Raw genomic sequence first — 23,166 nt, 5'->3', positions numbered from 1 at the left:
TAATGCTGCGCTCACACCGGATGCGTCACAAAATGTGTGCGCGACCAAATTACATACAAAGTCAACGGGGTGGAAGCGGTAAGAGGCGAATTCTTCTCATGTTGGGCGGTGTGGTTTGATCAGCGCGGCAAGACTGTTGCGCGCTCCTGATTTTTCGTGACATTCGTCATTCGCTTGAGTTGAAAAATTGAAAATATTAAACTCCAGCTAATGTTTTGTGACGCGCAGGCCCGAAAACCAATCAGAGCCCTTGTTGACAATGACGTTTTTATTTTTTCTTTCACCGGGACCGGACCAGGAAGGATTTGGTGCAGCTCCTGAAGAAAACAGTGAAACTCACCCAGTCGGATGTGTCGCTGGTTAACCTGCTAAATCCAGGAACGCCGGTGTCAAGCGTTTTGACGGCTCTTCAACTTCCACAGAAGGTGAAGAGCATCAGTTTTACTGGTGTTCTCCATAGTTGATGGTGAAAACAAAGGGAGTCTCATTGGCAGAGTCTGGTTGGCGGCGCTTTTCGCTTCATGAAGCATATGAAGCGAATATGGGGAAAACGTTTTTCGATCCTGCGGAAGCTTTCGCAAGGTGCCCGCATCTCTAAAATTTGTGCCTTGTCCGGTGTGAACGCAGCGTAATGCTTCGTTCACACCGGACGTAGCTAGAAGTTCATGCACGGCAAGCTTATCGGCAGCATCTGGGTGGCCCAGTGCGCGCCCCGATTCTCCTGCAAACCAGGTGAGGCAGCAAATCACAGTCCTTGTCTGAGTCAGACCATCTCTGAGGAAACCGGCCTATATGGCTGACAAGCTGTGCTGCTGACCAAGACCAAGAGAGCCACCAAGCTTCAAAGTCAAATAACAAAACACCTTCGCAGCTTTAAGAGCCACACAGAGACAGACGGCTTCCTCATTAGCATAGATTAGCATAGCTCCGGTAGAGTGATGAGTACAGGTTCCCGGCGTAGGCCTCTGACACGGACAGTCGGGACAGCTGTATGACACAAAAGCCCCCGGAATGACGTTAGCAGCCCCAGCCGCTTCTTCCCACTCACCGGGGCTTTGCGGCTTCACGCTGCAATGCAGCGGTGAGGAGAAGCAATGCTGGGAGAAAGCTGGCGTTTGGTGCAACTCATCGCTCGGTCTCCCCGGGGATTCTGGGAGAAGCACTTTCTCATGTTGCAGGGAGACCAAGCAATGAGCTGCCGACAGATTGACAGCGACAGTGATCAGTTAATTTTTTTCTGGGTGCAGTTGGTTAATATCATGTCATTTTCGAAGCCTGTCAACCTGTGGAGACAAAAAAGGAACATATTTTGGGGGGATTCCAGTTTCAGTTGTCCAATCAGGACCGATTATTTGGTCACATGCTCAGGTAGTGAGCTGCATTCTAGCCTCAGTCGGACGCTGCAGAGGAGGAGGTAAATATAACTTTTATCACTTAAGCTACGCTGTTTTATGTTTAGGGGGTCGAAGTTTAACGGGCACGTACGTAAGACATGTCTGGGCATGAGGTGCCAGGATAGCTTCTAGCTTTTATTTAGCACTTGTGTCGTTACTGAATGTGACTGTACATGTAATGTAAAGTTTATTTTTCAAATCTGAAGGAGGTTTTCATGTTGTATTTGTGGAGAATATTCTCAGACTGTAAGGTCATATGTAGCGCATTGCAAACTGCACCGCCATCAACCTCATGTTATCTTTAAATGTGTTAGCACTGACTGCAAACGGGTGTTTTCTCGATATGAGGCACTGAAGTCACACTTCTACCACCTCCATCATGGCGACAGGTTTTCGTCTGCCAGTGCCACGTGTTCAGCTACTTTAAAATGTGCTGCATCGTTGTGTGAGCGTCAGTGTAACAATGTAAAATATCTCTATTATAAGTCTTTCCTTTTGTATCTTTGTCATGAAGGTGTTTCTTCTCTATTAATCCTGAGAGAGGGACTGAAGTTGAATGGAAAAAGAACAAGAAAGTACTCTCAGAGGGCTTTTCCACCAAGAGCACAGAGTTTTTTCAGAGCTGGGGTTGGTGCCAGAGCTACTTCAGAGCTCCTCCTGTTTAGCTGAAGAACCAGTTTGGTTTTCCACCGCAGCTGCGGCAAGTTGGAGCCACGTCCTTGCGTCGCCAGTCGTCAGTACGTCACTGATTACGTAACAGTTTACCCATGAGCACTTGATGAAGCCCATGTTTTGACTGTTGACATCGTATGAAGACCATCTTATCCTACGTAAAGATTCTGCTGAACAAATGTAAACGTCTTCATCAGAGTCACAGGAATCTGCAACAACATTAGTGAACACAGGTAATTATCAAAGACGTTTTATTGCTTAACAATGACCGTGTTAGCATTTGCTAAGCTACGTAGCTTCAACTACGCCTGCATAAGTTCAGCAGATAAAGACAATAAGTTGATTTTGATATGTTTGTTTATCATTATAGATGCTCTTAATGCTGACTGTGCACGTCTGTGACCATGCTGTTGGTGGGACTCAATACGAACAGAATCAGAACAAGTTTGTGTCAAACTAACGAGTCCTGATGTCATTTCATTCATACTGTATATATTTGGACCAAGGACTTACTGTGTGTGACTGAAGAGATGCTTTATTAAAATGTTTGTGTTGTTCAACTTGTGTTATTAATGATCAATGACACCTTATTGATCCAACATGTTTTATATCTATTGCTGCTGTTTGATTTGTTTCAATACATTTTGAATTGAAGAAATCTTAATTACATTCTATTTAAATGTCCTACTTAATAGGTGAGTGTTATATGAACTTTTCAATTCTATAAATGTATCAAAATAAAAAATACAAACCTAATAGTTTGTGTTACAGCAGGTTATGTTTCTATCTTTGGGCAAAAAAGTGGATGTAAAGAGTAATTAAATGATCTGAATAGAAATAAAATACATGTGTGTGTTTACAAGTACACAACACACAAAGTCCTTGTAGAATACAAAATAAATAACTTTATTTACACAAAGTAAAAATAGATTTACAAATCAACTCAATATATATTAACATTTACTTAAATGATAGTGAGTTTTTTATTAGAAAGGACCAAAGTCTGATTTTATCTCCTCCAGAATCAACACCAGTGCTGAGGAGTTCATCATGAGCTGGAGGTTATGGACCATGGACCTGGTCCTGGTTCTGGTCCATGAACCGTGTCGCTGACTGTTCCATGAAGAACATCTGCATTAACATCTTCCTCCTTTTTTTACTGCATAGAAGCATTAAAATAATATTTAATTTATTATTTATTCCAGCATTCTCCACAATAAGAAAATACAAAAACAAACACTCAACTGTGTAATCCTTAAAGTGTGTAGTTTGAAGCAAAGCTTATACAAACCTACCTTATCACAATAAAACTAAACAAGGTTCTCTAGATAATCACACACACAAAATATTTAGCTTATATTACTATTTTAACTATTTATTCTACACAAGTTTTATATACAGTGTATACATTCACATCAAACACATATACACATGAATGTATATATGACATGTACTTGGTAATTCTTATACTTACTAACAATATATGATTTTAAAGAACTTTTTAAACTGATTTATGTTATGTTTCATCCCTGATATTGTTATATTCATCCTTTTGACTGTTGTTCTAGTATTTTTCATCTTGAAAGGTAGTTCTCTTAAATTATTTTCCACTTCTCTCTCTAAAAATCTTTTCTGCAACACTTTTGGAAATAAACCTTGGCTTGTTTTATAAATCATTTGGACAGTTTAGAGTTTGATGAGATCTGGAGTTTTAAATGTGGTGTTTTTAACAATAATCCATGTGTGTGTCTCTGTATCCAGCGTTATGTCTGAGTGTCACAGCCACTACAGGGAGCACCAAGTAGTGGTACCTTCTCCTTAGGTGGGCGTTTACCTTGGCTGCTGCACATCCTTAATCAGTGGATGAGACACACCTGGGAGTGAACTGCAGCAGGAGTCATTGGTCCTCACATAAAAGCTGCAGGCAGTGTTTTCTGGTGTCAGACTGTTAACAACTATAGAGTCAGAACGACTGCTGTTCTGCTGCCAGCCTCTCACCTCATTCTCTGTGTCTCCAGTTTTGTTTCTCTACCCACTTGCTTGGAAACTGCAAGATCATCTGCCAGAGAAACCACTGCTTCAAATCTCCCAGGATCAACTCCACCATCTGCCTCTGCTTCTCCTCTGGACTGGACTTCCTCACACGGCTCTGCTCAGCCATCATCCTCCACTACCTCAGTCAGCCTGTTTCCTGATCCTCTGTCACCATCTCTCCATCACCCAAACCACCAGCTCTGTTCCCTATTCTCTGCGGGCGCAGATAAGTAGTTTTAGTTGAGTTTGGCACGTTAAGATTAGTGCCCAGTTCTGTTTGTGAGTTTATATCTGAGTTGAATTAAATACTGCAAAGGATCATTGGTTGTCGTGCACTTGAGCCTCTGAATACTGGCCGTGACACTGAGTCTGAGTCTGATGGATCTTTTTTATGAAATATGAATAACAATTGGATGTTTGTCATGTATGTATTTCCCCAAACCTCTAGATAATATCTCAAATATAGTAAAAGAATTGTACAATAAAGAGTGTGCAATGCTTTTTGATTAAGAAAGTGCCTGGTTTTGTCCAAGAATAGAAAACAATATTAGTTATTAATAATAGTTTCATTTGTTCATAAACAAATGATATTTTAGGATGGACCAACAGATCATATTGTACATGTTTGCATAAAATAAATAAATCTAACTGTGAAATGATCAGAAACGTTGTTACCACATTAATATTATTACATAATCATTGTGTAACAATAAGATCAGTTCTGAATCCAGATCAATGATGTATTACTGCTGCTTTCAGGAATATTAAAGCATTGTTATGGTTTCCTAGCTAACCAGAGGCTAACTGACTAGCCTGCACCACGTTAGAGGTAACGTTCATAATATTGATGAGGGAATATCGTAGCAAGTTAATATTGGTAGTAGTTTAATAACAGGTGAAATAAAACTTACCATTATTAACAGTTCTACAGGACCAGCTCCTCCATGGCTGTAGTTCTGTTCAGTCCGTGGGGCTCCGCCCACTTCCCCTGACCCTCTTCAGACACCCACAGAACCAGGAAACAATGTTCTCCTCCTCTGACCACTGCTCTGTCTTCTTTCACTCACTTTGGACTCACTTTTAAATGTTTTTTGTCGGATTTGCGCTAACGTGACCAGCTGCTCGCCAGTTTAAAAAAATTGCTGCTTTTCATTTTTGGAGGACCGTGGATAACCCCGCCTACCACCCGCCCACTTCAGAGCTGAGCTGTAGCCCAGAAGCTATGTGGGGCTAGCGTAGCCCTGGTTTTTGGCTCCAAGAGCTGGTGCTATGTTGGTGGAAACAGAATGGCCCGGAGCCAAAACACGCGCTAGCTCCAAGTTAGCACCAGCTCCTGCCCGGTGGAAAAGCCCTAACAGTCAATCCCAGAGTCATAACTCTGATTACAGACCATGAATGGATTTAAAAATCACACAGAACCAGACTTTTCATACTTGGTGAATATAGATAGGTGTTTTCTATACATGTTTTCTATATTTTTGGCTGGCACATGGTTCACCCTTAATCAAATGTGCCTTATGATAGTGCTAAGTGTACCTTATAAAGGTGCATGTTCATACACTGTTAAGCATAAACACATGAGCGTTTTGCTGTTGACATCAATTGATAGAATGATTTAAAACACAGGTACTTCCAAACTGCTAACCACGCTAAAGTGATATGGGATCGCGATTGTAAGCGGAGAGGAATTCTTGGAGTCTCAAAGTGACAGCAAATTCAACACTTGCTGACAGACTCAAACTTGGATTTTCTGGCTCTGAGTGAAACATGGCTAAACGCTACTCAAATGATTAAAATCCCAGAATATGCTTGTTTTCGCAAAGACAGACAAACAGGAAAAGGAGGAGGTGTTCTAACATATGTGAAGAAAACCCTAACATGTACTGAAATCAATGTGAACACTAATAACCTAAAATGTCTAGTTTTAAAAAATGTTTTATCACCAAGAATGAATTTTAAAGTTGTTATTCTATATAACCCACCATCCTTCAATGTGTCTTTTTATTGTAACTTGGATGAAATGCTTAAACAGTTAAAAGGTGATAGTGAAATTATTGTGCTTGGAGATTTCAACATGAATTGGTTCGATAAACATGGAAAACTAAAACTAAAAGCAATAACATAAAAATATAAATGACATCAATTAACAGAGGGTTTAACAAGACTAACAAATACAAGTCAAACTCAAATAGACCTAATGTTTACAAAAAGGCCAAATAATCTTGTTACTGGGACTGAGTCTGACCATAATTTGACACTAATATCAAGGAAACTGACTAAGAAACGGCTGCAGTGTCTCACTCAAAATTCAGGTACTAAAATAACAAAAGGCATCAGGAAAAATGATGTGCCTCATCTCGACAATATGTGCAATATTAATTGGGAGCCAGCACTTAAAATGCACCATTTAAACAATTAATGCAATATGCTGACAAGTAATGTAGCCCAAGTAATTCAAAGCCTATTAAAATTAGGAAAAAAACGTCAGGCATTACCATGGATTACTAGTAAATTATGTCAATTAATAAAACAAAGAGATCTCGCTCGTAAAAAAGAAATCTCAACAAAACTAAACACAGATAATGCAATTTTTAAAAGCCTTAGAAATAAAGTGGTAAGTGAGATGAGAAAAGCTAAAACTGCATACTTTGTGCACTTGATGGAAGAATCCAAAGGAAACAGTGCTTGTCTTTGGAAACATATTCATAGACTGACTAAAAATGATTCCAAACAAGACGCCAGAGCCAAAAAACAACTAAATATCGATGGCAAACTGATTACTGACCATATGCAAATGGCATCTTTGCTCAATACCTATTTTGTGACATCAGTGGAACAAATAGCAGCATCTTTTAAATTAATAGAGCTCAATGAAATACATTCTCTATTGCACAAACAAATGAGTCTAGTATTAAACAAATAATCAGTCATCTTAAACCATCTAAAGCCAAAGATGTTTTCAGATTAGACTCTGACTTTGTCAGAAAGCACAAAGATTCTTCATGTGGCCCCCTGACCCATCTGGTAAACCTGTCAACCACTAGTGAGACATTTCACAGAAATTAAAACAAGGTCTTATCAGCCCTGATCAAGCATGTAATTACAGGCCAATTTCAATTCTTCCAATTTTCTCCAAGGTACTAGAAAAAACAGTTGGAAATCAATTAAACGATTATCTTGAATAGAATAATATTCTTCATCCAAAGCAGTTCGGCTTTAGGCCAAAATATTCAACAGAAATAGCGACTTGTTATTTAATAAACACCATTAAAAAAGACCTGGACACAGGGAATGTGGTTGGAGCAGTGTTCTTAGACCTTCGTAAGGCCTTTGACACTGTCAACCACCTTATCCTCATGCATAAACTAAAGCACTTTCATTTTTCAGAACAAACTCTGAGCTGCTTTACATCATATTTGGATTCCAGGACACAGAGTGTGAAAATCAGTAGCACTATATCTGCACCTCAGGAATACAAAATGGGGATACCACAAGGTTCTATCCTGGGTCCCATCTTATTTTGTCTTTATATTAATGACCTTCCAGCCATTTGCACTGAGGCTCGTGCCAACTGTACGCTGACGACACTGTCATCTATGTCTCAGCAAAGACGCCACAGAAAGCTGCAGAGCTGCTAAACAGACAAATGATCAGGGTCTCAGTGGCTGGAGGATAATTGTCTGTCTTTAAATTGTTCTAAAACAATGTCTATGTGTTTTTCAAGGAGGCAAAAGTCTATGGACAGCTTTCAGATACAAATAAATAATAAAAATATTCAAAGAGTAGATGAATTCAAATATCTTGGAGGACTCTCATCTTAAATTTGGAGCTCATGTAAAGAAAATAACTAAGACTATTAGGATTCATTTGAATTGTTTTCGTCTAATAAGATCTTGCCTGTCAATCAGTGCAGCCAAGTTGTACTTTCACGCAATGATCTTGTCTCACTTTTCATATTGTATCAGTGTGTGGGGCCAAGCTAATCAGTCCACTCAGAAAGGTGTGATCTCCCTGTACAAACAAGCTTTAAAAGTGCTTGATAAAAAGCCCATGATGTGGCACTATTGCAAAATTCAAGAGAAGCAAAATCTTTTAAGTTTTGAACATTTTAAGAAGTACTCTATTGTGAAATTTGTTTTTAAATGTGTCAACAACCTCGCTCCCGATATCGCTGCAGGGATGAGTGAAAAATGTGCAGCTCACGGGATCGTCACTAGGGGGCGCTGTCAGTGGAGACTGCAGACCAGCCACATGTAAAAGAGCTTTTGGACAAACAGCGTTCACAGTACAAGGGCCACAGATCTGGAACACTTTACCTGCTGATCTGAAAACGAGTTTAAAAGTAAAGTTAAACAATGGCTCAAACTGAATCAAACTTGTGGACACAACAGACGTGTATAATATTTTATTGCCTTTTGTAATTTGTGTTATTTGTAATGGTTCATGTAAATGAGTTATGTATTTTTATGTCTTAGGACCAGGTCTGCGAATTAGCTGTTAGCTATATGGCCTATGAATATGGCATCGGTTACTTGTAACAATGCTTCTTGTTCTGTCCCTATCAAATAAACATATATATATAAAATAAAAATAAAAAGATTCTTCCTCAATAAGCACAGTTCTTTTTACAGTCTACAATTTTAAATAGTGTTACAGTTCAGTGTTAGTTTAAAATGAATAGACATGAGAGTACTAAGAGATGGTGGTCTTCTAATGGCCACTTGAAGAACTGACCTGGTGAGTGTCAAACATTCAAAACCTATTGAAAGTGAATTATTTATTGCTTATTTTCCACCAGGCGGAGCCAAATGTGTGTTGGTTCTATAACTGAGCCGTCGGTTCATTTGTAATCTTGGAGTCACCTTGTGAGGTAAGATTTATGACATGTTGGAAACATCAACTGTTCGTTGTGCTCAAAAAATAGCAGAATTTACAAACGTATCCTAATTCTTTTTAGTTAGGCATCAGCTGTTTCACTGGGGTGTTCCCTCAGACAGGATATTATACATGTTCTCTCACATGGAGAACAATAATCAGTGTTGGGGAAGTTCACACAGATAAAAGTCAGCTAGTTTATAGTTCACATGTCATTTTGAACTAAGAACTTGGACTCCAAAAGGAACTGTTCACACACTGTAAAAAAAAAATGTTGATTTTACGGTAAATTCCTGGCAGCTGCGGTTGCCGAAAATATACCGTAAAATTACGGTATAATATTTTCTCCATTTACAGAAAATAAATGTATTATGGCTGTTGTTTTTACGATTAACAAATGTTATTTATTCTATATGTTGCTGTAAAAAACAAGGTGTATCAATATATATTTTTATGTCTTAGGACCAGGTCTGCGAATTAGCTGTTAGCTATATGGCCTATGAATATGGCATCGGTTACTTGTAACAATGCTTCTTGTTCTGTCCCTATCAAATAAACATATATATATAAAATAAAAATAAAAAGATTCTTCCTCAATAAGCACAGTTCTTTTTACAGTCTACAATTTTAAATAGTGTTACAGTTCAGTGTTAGTTTAAAATGAATAGACATGAGAGTACTAAGAGATGGTGGTCTTCTAATGGCCACTTGAAGAACTGACCTGGTGAGTGTCAAACATTCAAAACCTATTGAAAGTGAATTATTTATTGCTTATTTTCCACCAGGCGGAGCCAAATGTGTGTTGGTTCTATAACTGAGCCGTCGGTTCATTTGTAATCTTGGAGTCACCTTGTGAGGTAAGATTTATGACATGTTGGAAACATCAACTGTTCGTTGTGCTCAAAAAATAGCAGAATTTACAAACGTATCCTAATTCTTTTTAGTTAGGCATCAGCTGTTTCACTGGGGTGTTCCCTCAGACAGGATATTATACATGTTCTCTCACATGGAGAACAATAATCAGTGTTGGGGAAGTTCACACAGATAAAAGTCAGCTAGTTTATAGTTCACATGTCATTTTGAACTAAGAACTTGGACTCCAAAAGGAACTGTTCACACACTGTAAAAAAAAAAATGTTGATTTTACGGTAAATTCCTGGCAGCTGCGGTTGCCGAAAATATACCGTAAAATTACGGTATAATATTTTCTCCATTTACAGAAAATAAATGTATTATGGCTGTTGTTTTTACGATTAACAAATGTTATTTATTCTATATGTTGCTGTAAAAAACAAGGTGTATCAATATATATTTTACACAGTTTTACTTAAAAATGTATCTGAAAATACCGTATAAAATAAGCTTTTTGCCATGACATATGACAGTTTTTGAATGGAAAATTAACGGTCAGATTTAGAAAATTACAGAGTTATTCTGTAAAAATCACAAGAAATAAGTGAAAATATTAAGACCCAAAAAATTTTTTTTGTTTGTTGTAAAAACCACTTCTTCTTTGGTCTATTCCCTTCAGGGGTCTCCACAGTAAATCAGTTTCTTCCATCTAGACCTGTCTACTGCATCTTTTTCTCTGACACCAACTACCTTCATGTCCTCTTTTACCACATCTATAAACCTCCTCTTTGGTCTTCCTCTAGTCCTCCTACCTGGTAGTTCTAAACTCAGTATCCTTCTATCAATTTGTAAAAACCACAATAAACCAAATTAAAATGTTTTAATACTTGTTCTTTATTTTATTTTTTTTATCTTTGAGGTTCTAAACAAACAGAATTGATACATGTCACAAATCAATCATGACTTGTAGGAACAATTCAATACATCAAAAAATGTATTTTAAATATCAGACCTGGAGTCATTTAAATGACAAACAAAACATAAAAAAATGCTGAAAAACTCAATAACAGTGTGGTTCATATTATTAAAGAAAAACCATCCCTGAGTAGGGGTAACATCAAGCTAAAAAAAAAAAGCATCATTTAGAGGGATCCTCCACTGTTTTTACAAATGTGACCTTACAACTGACGTTAACAGACTTCTAAAACTCTAGAAAGTTACAGATCAATCAGTCAAAAATAAAAAGCAGATGAGCAGTTTGAAGCAACAATTTTTGTCAATTTTGTTATTTTAACACTGAACCTTATAGATGTACTTTCACTCGAAATTTTACACTGTCAATTCAATAACTTTTTTTAAACAAGATTTTCACCCAGAAACAAGCATGCTTAAAGTGCATAACCAGAGCAGGAAAGCTCAACACGAACAAGGTCTAACAAACAAGTTAGACAACAACAAAACTGCTGCACATTACTGAACAGAAAGTGTACCTTTCAATCATCACTGGAGCCAGTGAATAACAAAGTCTTACAATGATGTACCGATGGATGAGGAGAAAGAAGAAAACACTTGAGGAGCATGCCAGGATGGAGCTTGGGTTGATGGATCTGTAAAAGCACAAACAAAATGTGCACCGTTAAAAGCAGTTTTATTCTGTAACACAATCCAGTCCAGTGATTGAAAATCCTTGTAATCTAGAAGGCCCTCAGTCCCTGAAGACTTATCATTTTTGCATTATTTTCACTGACCTCTTCACTGGTAGGTCCACTCATGGTCAGCGAGGTCGGTTATTAGTGTTAACACTCGAGGATTGACTGCAAACACTTTTTTTTTTTTCCACTCCACCTTGGTGCCTTTCTCAGGATTTATTGAAAAGAAGCACCTTGAAAACAAAAACAAACAAACATAAACTCAAATGCTTTGCCATTTCTGGGAGTATAACAAAAATGCATTTTACCGTTGGAGGAACTCCAGTGTTGACCGTAGTTCCACTGGGTAGTGTATGTTGAAGCAGTAGTAACTTCCAAACATCAAGCAGATGGCATATGTGAAGGAAGTGATGTAGTTGTTGACAATCTCTCGGTCTATGCTCAACATATACGTTTCAGCAGCAAAGCAGGAGGAACCTAAGAATAAAGAAATGAAGAGAATATACTTTAAAGGGGATTTCGGGTTGGACATTTAAATAAGTAATATCGGGTGTATCCCAAATCACATCCTAACACACTATGCACTACAAACTCAACAATGAGTATATAGGTTTGTTGGTGTAACCTACCACAGACAATAAGGCAGGGTGTTGGTGGCACGTTCTCCATCTGAATCTCCTCAGCAAGACTCGTCTTCTCCACAAAATGAAACAGATGCTCTTCCTTCTCATCAAAATGGGCAAGTAAAAGAAGCACCATCTGTATTATTTCCCCTGAGCACCCAGTAGACTTAACGTTTTCAGTTTGCAGTTTTAAAAGTCCATCCAGAACTTTTTTCCGTTTATGTGCATCAACACATTTGAAGAAGTTTAAGAGGCGTGACCCTTTTTTATCCACATTAGTGAGGAAGGACTCGATCAAATTAATACCAGTAAGGTCCTGGAAGTGTGCTGCCATACCAACTTTCTCAAACAAAAATGGCCATTCCTGGGATAATTGCTTGATACTTGCACCTTTATTGATCTCTTTACGCTGTGTGAAGTAGGTGGATTTGATTAATGCTTCCGCCATGTCAGGATTGTAGTTTAGTTCTTTAAACATCTCCTTCATTTGTTCTTTTTTCTGTAGCTGACTCTCCACAGTCTCAGGGAGGGGCAGATATTTCAGCTCCCAGTTTATACAGCCATACATGTCTTGAACACTTGCTCTTTGTTCTGCGGATATTTCATCAGTGTCATCATCTGATGGTGCTTTGCGTTTTGTAATCTTCGGGGTGTCAGGTCGTTTGACGTTTTCAACTCTTGACTGGAGTTGCTTTACCAACGAATGGTATCCAAGTCCAATAACATCCCCTTCGATTACATCTTTAAGAGACTTTGGATACTTGGCCACCATCCTTCTGGCAATCTCTGTTGTATGGCGTTTGGTTGGATTCTTGCATATCTTCATCATCTCGGAGACCACAATCCTAATCATTTCTCTGCGTAAACGTGGACTTGGCCTTTTCTCTCTTTCTAAAATTTGTACCAAGTCCTCAGGGAGCTTCTGCCATGGAATCTGAAAATTGTCTACCCAGTTTGGTGCAACTAGATAACAGCTTCCTGACGGTGGTGATGTAGCTGGTGAGCGAGAGCTAGGAGATGACGACGAAGTGGATAGGACAGGTATTGGAGAGGAGCATGCTGGGGATTGAGAAGGAGTGGTTGAGTCTGTATGAGCAAAAACATTTGGTTAGTACAAGTTTTGACCAAAAACAATTGTAGGGCTGCATAACTTATTAAAAATTATTGTGTTTACTGATTCTATAATTCTTTTTTTTTATATAATTCTAATCAAAACTTTCATTATCAAAAAGTATTCTTCAATATCATGGTGTGTGTGTGTGTGTGTGTGTGTGTGTGTGTGTGTGTGTGTGTGTGTGTGTGTGTGTGTGGTGGGGTTACCCAGCTATAAATCAAGATTTTATTGCCAGCACTCTACTTTTTTGTTATCTGAATATTACATCCAATTAATTACATAGGGATTTCCATGACTTCATATGACATCAAAATTGTTCATTGTTGAGGTAACACATGCTTACTCTTCTGGGCCCAGGCGGCTAACAGTCTTCTGGCTTGTATGGGTTTTAAAACAGGCAGCAAGTCTGTCTCTGTAATGTATTGGAAGTCATCTGCTGTTGTTGCACCAAGTGCCTTCAAAGCTTCTTCTACTGACTTGACTACTTCAGTCGGAAGATCCGGAAGCACTTCTGTTATAGCATCACTTATCTTTGTTATCTGTACCTCTGCCATATCTGGAAGACAAAAGAAAGTTTAGACCGTGGTACAGCCAAATAAAACATTTAGTGTGATAAGAGACTGTGCTTCAATGGTACAATCTTGCATTCATTTTGTATGTAATATGTTAAGGGAAAAATGTCAATAAGTTCACCGACATGTCTGCATTGTAGTCTTCCTGTGTCCTTTACAGAGTACATGTGGTAGTGTGAAAGAAATTCACCTTCATACACTCTCAGCAGAAAATGTGGTACAAAATCATCTTTCACGAGAATAAGCATGATTTCTCCAAACTCCACTGAATCCTCAATGTTATTGACAAGTAATTGTCCTTTTCTGTAAGTTATTCCATTATACTGCACATTAACGTGAACTTTTGTATTCCTTCCAGTGAATCCAAAATGGAGGATTGTGCCTTTAACTTGCTCACTATAAATGTCTGGGTAAAATGGCGAACCATCTTTTGTTTGCAAGGCTGGAGGACTCACCGTCCCAGCGGACAGAAAGGCGTGAAACATCTGATGCCTCTCTGAAAGAGTCAAGCACAGATTTTTGAAATTTTTCAGATGCCTTGTACATCGTTTGAAATAACTGTGTTTGCTCTCAAAACGCATGGTCCACAGCTTGATGAGTGGGCCAAATTTTAGGATCAGGCCAGGATAATGCCGCAAATAATGGTGTTTAGGTCTCAGCTTTATATCGGGAAATAATGTCTTTCTGGACTCTAAATATTCTTGGATCAGAACATCTAGATAGGCTACTTGAGCTTTGGAAATTTGCTGAGCACAAATCAGATCAACAATGTCCTTAAGCTGTAAAATTAGCTGCCACACATGATCTTGGCTGTCTTGTACCTTTTCTCCAATTATCAACGGCAAAAGTCTCAGAAAATTCCAGTTTTGGACTGCATTTCCACTCAATTTTAGTGTTTGAGGACTTACCTCACATGGTTTGGAGCAAGCATCTGTTGCTTTGTATTTTAACTGTTTGATTCGCCTGTTTAAAGTTATATAGGTAAACCATTTCTTTTTGTTGATGAAGTATTTGAGAAAAAGAGCAACATCATATGAAAGGACACCCTCAAAAATGTCATGGCCGAGACAAGGGGGCAATCCTGGTGAGCAAATGTCAAAATGTTGGAGAGTATCAAATACAGACCTGAACTTTATCCCTTGAACTTGGGGAGCATTCTCTTGATCCAGTTGTTCAATGGCAGATTTGTATATTGCTGGAGTTCGTTCCAGTCCACAGATGTTAGGATCAGCACCCTGAAATTCAGTTCGAGAAATCAGACAATACCTGCAAAAGTACTCAGATGTACTAAAGTTTTCTGTAAATCCTCCAATGGTGTGGGAGCCCAAGTTGTCTCCAGCAATACAGTAGAGAGCTCCCTTGACCACATTTCCATCATCCATTGCTATCCCATTTTCCTCCAGTTGTTTCAGATCATTAAGGAGCTCATTAAAAACCTTGACATGGCCAAATTCCTTAAAATCCTTATCTCTACATAATAAAACCAGCTGCATATGATCAACATTTGATCGTACATGGGGAGCCATGTTAAGTAGAGAAAAGTAAACTGCCAAAACTTTATGCTTCTTTTTTGCTGAACCCAATGGGTTCACCACTTCGAATGCATCCTGGTATAAAACGATCTTAAGACAATTTGGGTTTTCTTGATAAAATGTCTTAGACATGTACACTTTACCATCACAACTGTCTGTGAGAACATCTGTTTTGGGAACATCATTGAGATCCACTGACATTAGGCCCTGCCAAAAACTGGACTCCAGCATACCTTTTAATGTTTTTAGAACAGGAATATAATAGGCAGACCGCTCTGTTCTATTCTCATCTCTGCCCAATAACACTTTTTTTGGCTCCACATACTTGAACATGTTTTTAAAACACTGAGCTCTGGAGTAAGGTGTTCGCATGGGTCCAGTGTGACACGCTGCAAACAAGTCAGATTGTTTTAATGTGTCATTTATCTTTGCAATGTCTTCATTTGAAACAGACATCTCTTTTAAACATGAGTTAAGTTGATTTAAAGTATATGTCTGTCCCAACTCATGTATATTCTGAATTTCTTCAATGATGTTTTGAATGGTAGACACAGGAAGTAGATGTTGTCCCTGTAGTTTCATGTAAAACATGCAAATGTTTTTGAAATATAGGTCTTGGAAATTAGACGCGTCCCCAACACTGTCTTCAGTATCTGACAAACTGGCAGCTACCTGTGTGTCAAGACTTGTAGTAGGAACGTCACACTGTGCTTCCTGAATGGATGTAAAAATCACATTTTCTGACCAGTCTCTGTGCTTTCTGGACATATGAGAGGTAAATGACGGTTTAGCACTGAACACACTTTGGCATTCTCTCACTGGGCAGGCAACATGGCGCCCTTCTGCTATGTGCTCCTTTAAATGAGCAACCAAATGTTTGGCTCCCTCACACTGTCGTTCACAAAGAGATACAGTGCATTTCAATGACGTTAAGGTCACATCCTGAGTAGTTGTTGGCGTCCTGTTATGGTGACGATAGAAATGTGACTTTAAAGCTGTATAACCAGAAAACACTTGCTTACAACTGGTCCCAATACATTTGAAAATAAGTCGGGGTTCATTGCGGTGCAATCTACAGTGTAACACATATGCTTTCACAGACTGGACGCTTTCTCCACATATATTACAAGAATACATTTTGTCAACCTATAACGTGGCATTCAAACATAAGCAACCTGGTTAACTTCGGGCTTCAGCACATAGACGGCCCCGCTTTAGCTTGGCGCTCGGCGGGAAAACCTACACTGTGTTACAGAGTAGTGCAAAACACTTTCTTATGACTCCTGACTAAAGAAGAACACAAATGTATCTTCTAAAACAATGCCAACTTGAATTAATAGGCTTTCCCAGGCTGTTATAAGAATTGTATACCCATAAACGCAGCTAAATGTCATTACATAAGGTTTACGGACTACAGTGTAGCGTCTTCAAAGATGTGTACTGAGTTACTCACCAAGAAACTCAAGACGGCAGGTGAAGAAGCTCTCGGTTACAACCATGGACTTCAAATTGCAGCGTCAGGATGTGATGTCCATGTCCATGTCCAACGGGAACGGGTCACTCCAGCCGACTCCACTCACTCGCGCTGTAATCACAATCAGCGCATGCGCGGGAGGCTGACTGTGTCGGTTGCCGAACCGGAGACAGAAGCAGTGCACTGATTGGCCAGTTCAAATTCAGCCGCGTTAACTGTGGAAACTTGTTTAATCTTTTAGCATTGTTGTTACATTTGAGATGCTTTTAAAAATCATGTTTTAAGACCGCAGGACTCCTTTGAAAAAGAGGTTTTTAAATTCAATATGACTTTTCTTTAAAATCACTAAATTAGTTTTAATAATATATAATCGATATTATTTAAAGTTAATATATATTAATAGTAATTGCATATTTTTTACTGTTGTGTCTTGTTGCACTTTCACATTGACTTTTAGGTGTAATTAAAAAATAATTGCAAAATACAGTACTCGAGTGCAATATGTTATACGTATTTTTTTCAGTTAAAAAAACGGTGCAAGAGAAAGGGAATGTATATTTTAAAGAGAAAAAATGTAATCATTACAGTTTTTTCATGATTAACGAGTTTACTATGATTTTAATGTTATATAAACAGTAAAAACCCATTATTTATATTTACAGTTTTTTACTGTCATGGTTTCACAGTTTTTACCCGTAAATTTTACAGATTTTTTTTACAGTGCAGTTCATTTTTTCTGTGCTTTTTAAAGGGTACCTCTATTGTCTGGGCAATTATTCAAAATCAACATTTACAGCCAAAAATCATTGTAAAATTGCCTTTTCAATTATTTCAGTTTTTTTTCCAGCTTGTAATTCCCTCTGTTTCATCCCCTTAAAAGACTGGTTGTATGGTTGTACGACCAGGTGTTAAAATGACTATTTTCATAAGCTGAAAGTTATTTCCTACATTAACATCACTTGCAAATAGAGCTGTAACTAACCATTGTTTTTGTGGTCGACTAATCTATCCATCATTTTTTCCATTAGTCACAATAATTTTTCTGTTTTGAATCACATATTTTGGATTGCATTTTCAGAGCACCTGCTTAAATCCTTCCACCTGTGAACTGTACTGCAGTACTGTCGTACTGTGACACATGTTTTACAGAGAAATGAAAACAATGACAGAAAACATGTCTTTGCAGTGTAGTTGTTATATTTAACACATAAAATATCATTGAAATTACAATAAAATCATGAATATATTAAATATCACAAACTTAGTGTAAGCTTGAACAAAGTAGTAGTAGTAAATAAAAAGTCAGTGTAAATAAGTCACTTTAAAAAGCTGGAGATAATGAGGTTTAAACCAATCACAGAGTTCCTTTTACTTAAATCAAGTCTATTAAATAAAAGAATAAATAATGACATCTTGTTTGAAAGAATACTTACAAGTTAAGAAATGTCTATTTAATGTTATCCAAATCACACAGTTGGTGATAAATTAAAGACATTTACTGTATTGTTCTGTATTTTATGTGTTAAACCTGAACAATGTCGAGAGTTATTGTTAATGAGTTGAATAAAGTTTGACTTATCTGACTATTTTGTTTTGCATAATGTGCCCTAATAATAATAATAATAATAATAACAAACCTTATGTATGAAAATAGACCCAGTCAGACACATTCATTGATAGCGAGCCTTATAATCCAGTGCTCCTTATAGTCTGAAAAATACAGTATTTCAAAGTGTGTACGTCACTAACTCACTGAGTGCAGTGATAAACATGCTTTCAGACCTAATCCTATGAATTCATACCTAACAAACACATTAGCATGTGATTAGAAATGAAAGATTGGGCAAATATCAGCGATAGTGATGTCACTTCTCTCTGGGTCCGTGTACAAACCGGAGCTTTGCTGTGTTTCAGTTTTGAGCTGATATTTGGAGCCGATATTACTTTTTCTCCCTCAATTTACATCATATAAATGACACAATAATGAAAACAAATACTACAAGTCTCAATTTTTTTTTTTTAAAAAAGGAACATTTATTGAAATTAACAAAGGTGAGGTAGAACGACACCAAGTCAAAAATATGTTGACTTCAAATGTCTCATTACAGTTCAAATATGAACATTTACCTTCAGGTTTGAATGAATATTCAAATTTGAATTAAAAATTGTCATCCCTACTGTTCCGACAGTACCTTTGCTTGTGTTAAATAAAGTTGAAGTTTATTCAACCATTGAACACACAGGGTACAATAAAAGCTACTGTACTGACACAGGCAGTATTTCCTCAATGTTTCTTTAGGAAAATGGGGATGTTCTTTAAAAAAAGAAAAACCTCTGAAAGCTTGGTTTTTCTTCTATTTTAATTATACATTGGCATGTTTTCATGTACAATGTGCTATTTATAGGAAATGTGTTTTGTCACCTGAGCCACGGGCGACCGTGGCTCAGGTGGTAGTGGGTTGTCTTCTGATCGAGAGGTTGGGGGTTCGATCCCAGTACCTGACTATGTGTCGAAGTGTCCTTGGGCAAGACACTGAACCCTAAGTTGCTCCCAGTGGTCGACTAGTGCCTTGCATGTCAGTCCTGTCCCACTGGTGTGTGAATGTGAGAGTGATTGGGTGAATGAGCTGATATGTAAAGCGCTTTGAGACTGTTTCAGTGGTGATAAAGCTCTATATAAATCATGTCTATTTAACATTTACCATTTATATTTTGTTGAATTTGTAATTTCTAAATGTAGGCTACTTGCATGATGGAACAATGTCATGTTTTTAGAGGGTAACTGGCTTAGGGGCTGATATGTAGGCCTATGTAATTGTAGGGCTCATTGTGAGGCTATTGTTGTGCCAATGCAATTTATTTTTCATGTGTAAGCCTTTGGGAATAATTTCAAGCAGCATATTCATGTGTTTGGTCGTTCTGGCCGAAAGTGTAATTCATTGAAAAAAATGTGGCCCCCTGACCAGTTTCACCCTGGCCCCCCTGTTGTAAAGGATATGATTGTCTAAACTGTGTGAAATGAGGTGTTCAAACACTGTTTAAAGTATGATTTTATTAATATGAGTGTGTTTCCTCAATAACTAATAAAAATTACGAGACTGATATGCTGCCTTGTTATGTAGCAAGTGATGCTAATGCTAATGCTAAACCACTTTAGTTAAACAAAGTAAAAAGACTGTGTGACTATAAGAACATGTCAGACCTTTTGTTTGATGGCCATTGCTTACACACGTTTTTTTAATGTTTGAAAAGTACACTGACTTAAATGATCTTTTATCCCTTTTTTTTCCATTTAGGGCGATGATTTTAAGTTGGTTTGTTTTAAGATAAGATAAGATAATCCTTGATTAATCTCACAATGGAGAAATTCACTTGTTACATTCAGAAAGATCACTCAGGGTGTGCAGAATAGACCAGAAATGTGCAGACAGTTAAATAGTAAAAAGAGGCGTCTTATGTACAATAAGTAAAAGCAAACATATGGAGTTATAACAATATGGAAATAAGAATAAATACAAATAGAAACTAAAGTGGCGCTGAAAGAGATTATTGAACGTAGTTTTGCAAAGGGGGGGTTATTGCACATGTTACTTTAGGGTCTTGTTGTACAGTCTGACAGACATGAAGGCCTTTACTGGTAAATAATGATTAATAAAATAGTGTAAATGATCTGAATGAAAAACTCGTGGTATGATTTTTCCCATATCGCCCACCTCTAATTCAGAGCCATAAATACAATGGGACTCATAATTTGCATCATCATGTCTTTGGGTTTTTGGCCTTGGCTTTTTCATTTTCGGTTTTGGCCATAAGTTTTAATTTCAGTGCATCTCTATTATTATTGGATACTTACCAAATAAGAAGAAATAATGTAGCTGCGAATGTGCATTAACTTCACTAAAATTAAATTATTGTCATTTTATAAATGAATATTAATGCTTCAAAGAATACATTAATTTAAAAATATTTTTTTAGCACTGACATTCTAACAAAATATATGTTTTGAAATAAAAACCTAATAATTCAAATAACCTTGACCACATTCTTGTAAATCTTAAATAACATTGTACAGGCCTATAAGTGACTGAGCTGCTGAAAGAGAGTCAAATAAATCTGTTGTCATAGAAACATAAAAGTTCTTGATGAATAGAAGCTTCTCTGCTTTATCACAGTGAAGTCTGTAAAAGGCTTGTACGTTATTAATAATGATAATATAATAATGGCTTGGAATTATAGAGTTCTTTTTACGAGAGCCCGACCGACTCAGTTTTTTGAGGTTTCTTTTCCCAAACTCACCTGTTTCCAGAGTTTTAGCCTCTGAAAAGTCACTTTCTGAACAGTTCTATAAACAGACTGTTTTAGGCCTACTTATGCATATTCATGAGTGGGCGTGTCTACAGTGTAGACGCTTGCTGATTTGCCTGCATGCCTGCCTCGCTCTTTTATGAGGGTGATCAGTGATCACCAAAGCGATTTCATTGTGCTATCCACACACTGTTATTGTTTTCAGCTAAAAAACTGCACATTACAGTAAAACACATGGATATTTAACACTAGAAGTCCCAGGATTTTCCAGACCTCCTATAAGTCCAAGCAATGGGTCAAAAGACCCTCAGCTCAACCTGACCTAACAATCAGCATCCTTTCATTTGTAAATGAAGCAATGTGACCATTGCTGGAGGACTGAGCAGGGGAGGGGAGATGAATTTTTCACACTCTCGCTCTGGTTCAGTACTTCAGCATTAGGCCTCCAAAGTAGAAATGATGAGTTAGCTGCTAAAGCTAATGCTGCACACAAGCTAAAACAATCAATCAGCTAAACAGTGCTGTTTCACTTATTGGCCTGTCCATGTTTGGCACTATATATTATCATTTTATATATCTTAATAAAAATAATCATGGACCTGGTTAGAGAATGGTGAACCTCGTAAATTTACCTTTTCAAAGTGAGAACTCATACTGTGCTTTTCACACTAGATAATCTAGCTTTACTATCAATAATAACAATACATTTTATTCATAAGCACATTTCAAAAACACTTTACAGTTGTTAAAAAAAGTAAAATTAAAAAAAACTATCAACAATAAAAGTAAATAGAGAAAATGCAAGAGTAGGAAGCAGAGGAGCTCTAACTATAATACTGCTTCTCACATCAGATATGAGTATCATCAACTGTAATGCAGATTTCACTTGTTTGTTGCTCAGTTGTCTGACTGTGGCACAAAAAGAGGCGTACAAACAGGGGAGTTTTGAGAGGATCGTTCATTTATGACGAGCAGAGGACTCGATTGACCATTTCTCACATTGTCATGTAGGGTCACCGGCCAGGTGTAAATGGTCTGAATTTGCATATTTATAGGAATAGCTTATAGCTTGCCCTCAAATGAGAATTCATTTCAGCTGGTCAACAAACCTGGGAAACCCACGGATCATTGCAACTATGTCCAGAAACCGCTTCCAAGACATCATGCAACACCTACGTTTTGATGACATGTTCACACGCAGTGAGCGACCGGAGACCGATAAGTTTGCTGCAATGTGTGGGGATCGTTTGTCACCAACTGCATCACATCCTACAACCCTGGTCGACACATCACTATTGATGAACAGCTTTTCCCGTCAAAAACTCGCTGCTGTTTCCTGCAGTACATTGCAACAAAACCTGACAAGTTTAGGATCACATTTTGGGTGGCTTATGACTTGAAATCCAAGTACATCTGCAATGTCCTCCCATGTCTTGGCAAGGACCCCAGTCGTCCTAGTGGGGAGAGACTGTCAGAGAAGTGTGGTGATGAGGCTGATGGAACCATTCATGAACAAGGGCCGAACTGTCACCACCGACAATTTCTTCACATCGCTCTCACTTGCACAACGACTGCTTCGCCTGAAAACCACCATCAACTAGACAAACGGACTGCATTGAATTCACCACTCAGGTATGTTGCAGGTCTTTTTTTCATCAACACCTGTGTGTCATTGTGTGTGCTGTGAAAATAACAATTTATCTTATTTATTAGGTGTTTTCAACCACTGGTGTCACGCTGACAGTGTATGCGCCCAAACGGAAGAAGACCGTCTACGTTCTCAGCAGCATGCACAGCGTGGTTGAGACTGAGGATGACACCAAAAGGAAGCCAAACACCATCACCCAATACAACACCACAAAGTGCGGCGTAGATGTGATGGACCAGATGGTGCGGGAGTACAGTGTGCGCACAGGAACACGGCGATGGCCAGTCGCAGTGTTCTCCAACATGATTGACATGGCAGCACTGAATGCATATGTGCTTTATCAAACATGCACCGGGAGGCAGGAGAGACGGATAGACTTCCTGTTGGAGCTTGCAACAGAGTTGTCTAACTCTCATGTGGGT

The 23,166-nt window shown here is 38.0% G+C and overlaps 1 long non-coding RNA gene across 1 annotated transcript; it reads right to left on the bottom strand.

Annotated features, from left to right (window-relative positions):
- Positions 1–11,317: 11,317 nt before the first annotated feature.
- On the bottom strand, positions 11,318–11,927 carry LOC114470541 (uncharacterized). The gene is made up of 3 exons (XR_003674887.1): positions 11,785–11,927; positions 11,576–11,709; positions 11,318–11,434 (listed from the first exon to the last, which is right to left on the bottom strand). It is a non-coding gene; the product is annotated as an uncharacterized LOC114470541 (long non-coding RNA).
- Between the last annotated feature and the right edge of the window lie 11,239 nt (positions 11,928–23,166).

The sequence above is a fragment of the Gouania willdenowi genome, chromosome 10, assembly GCF_900634775.1.
Source record: "Gouania willdenowi chromosome 10, fGouWil2.1, whole genome shotgun sequence".
In the NCBI taxonomy this organism is placed as follows: domain Eukaryota; kingdom Metazoa; phylum Chordata; class Actinopteri; order Blenniiformes; family Gobiesocidae; genus Gouania; species Gouania willdenowi.
Note: the sequence above shows the minus strand (reverse complement) of the source record. Positions and strands in the feature narration are given on the sequence as shown.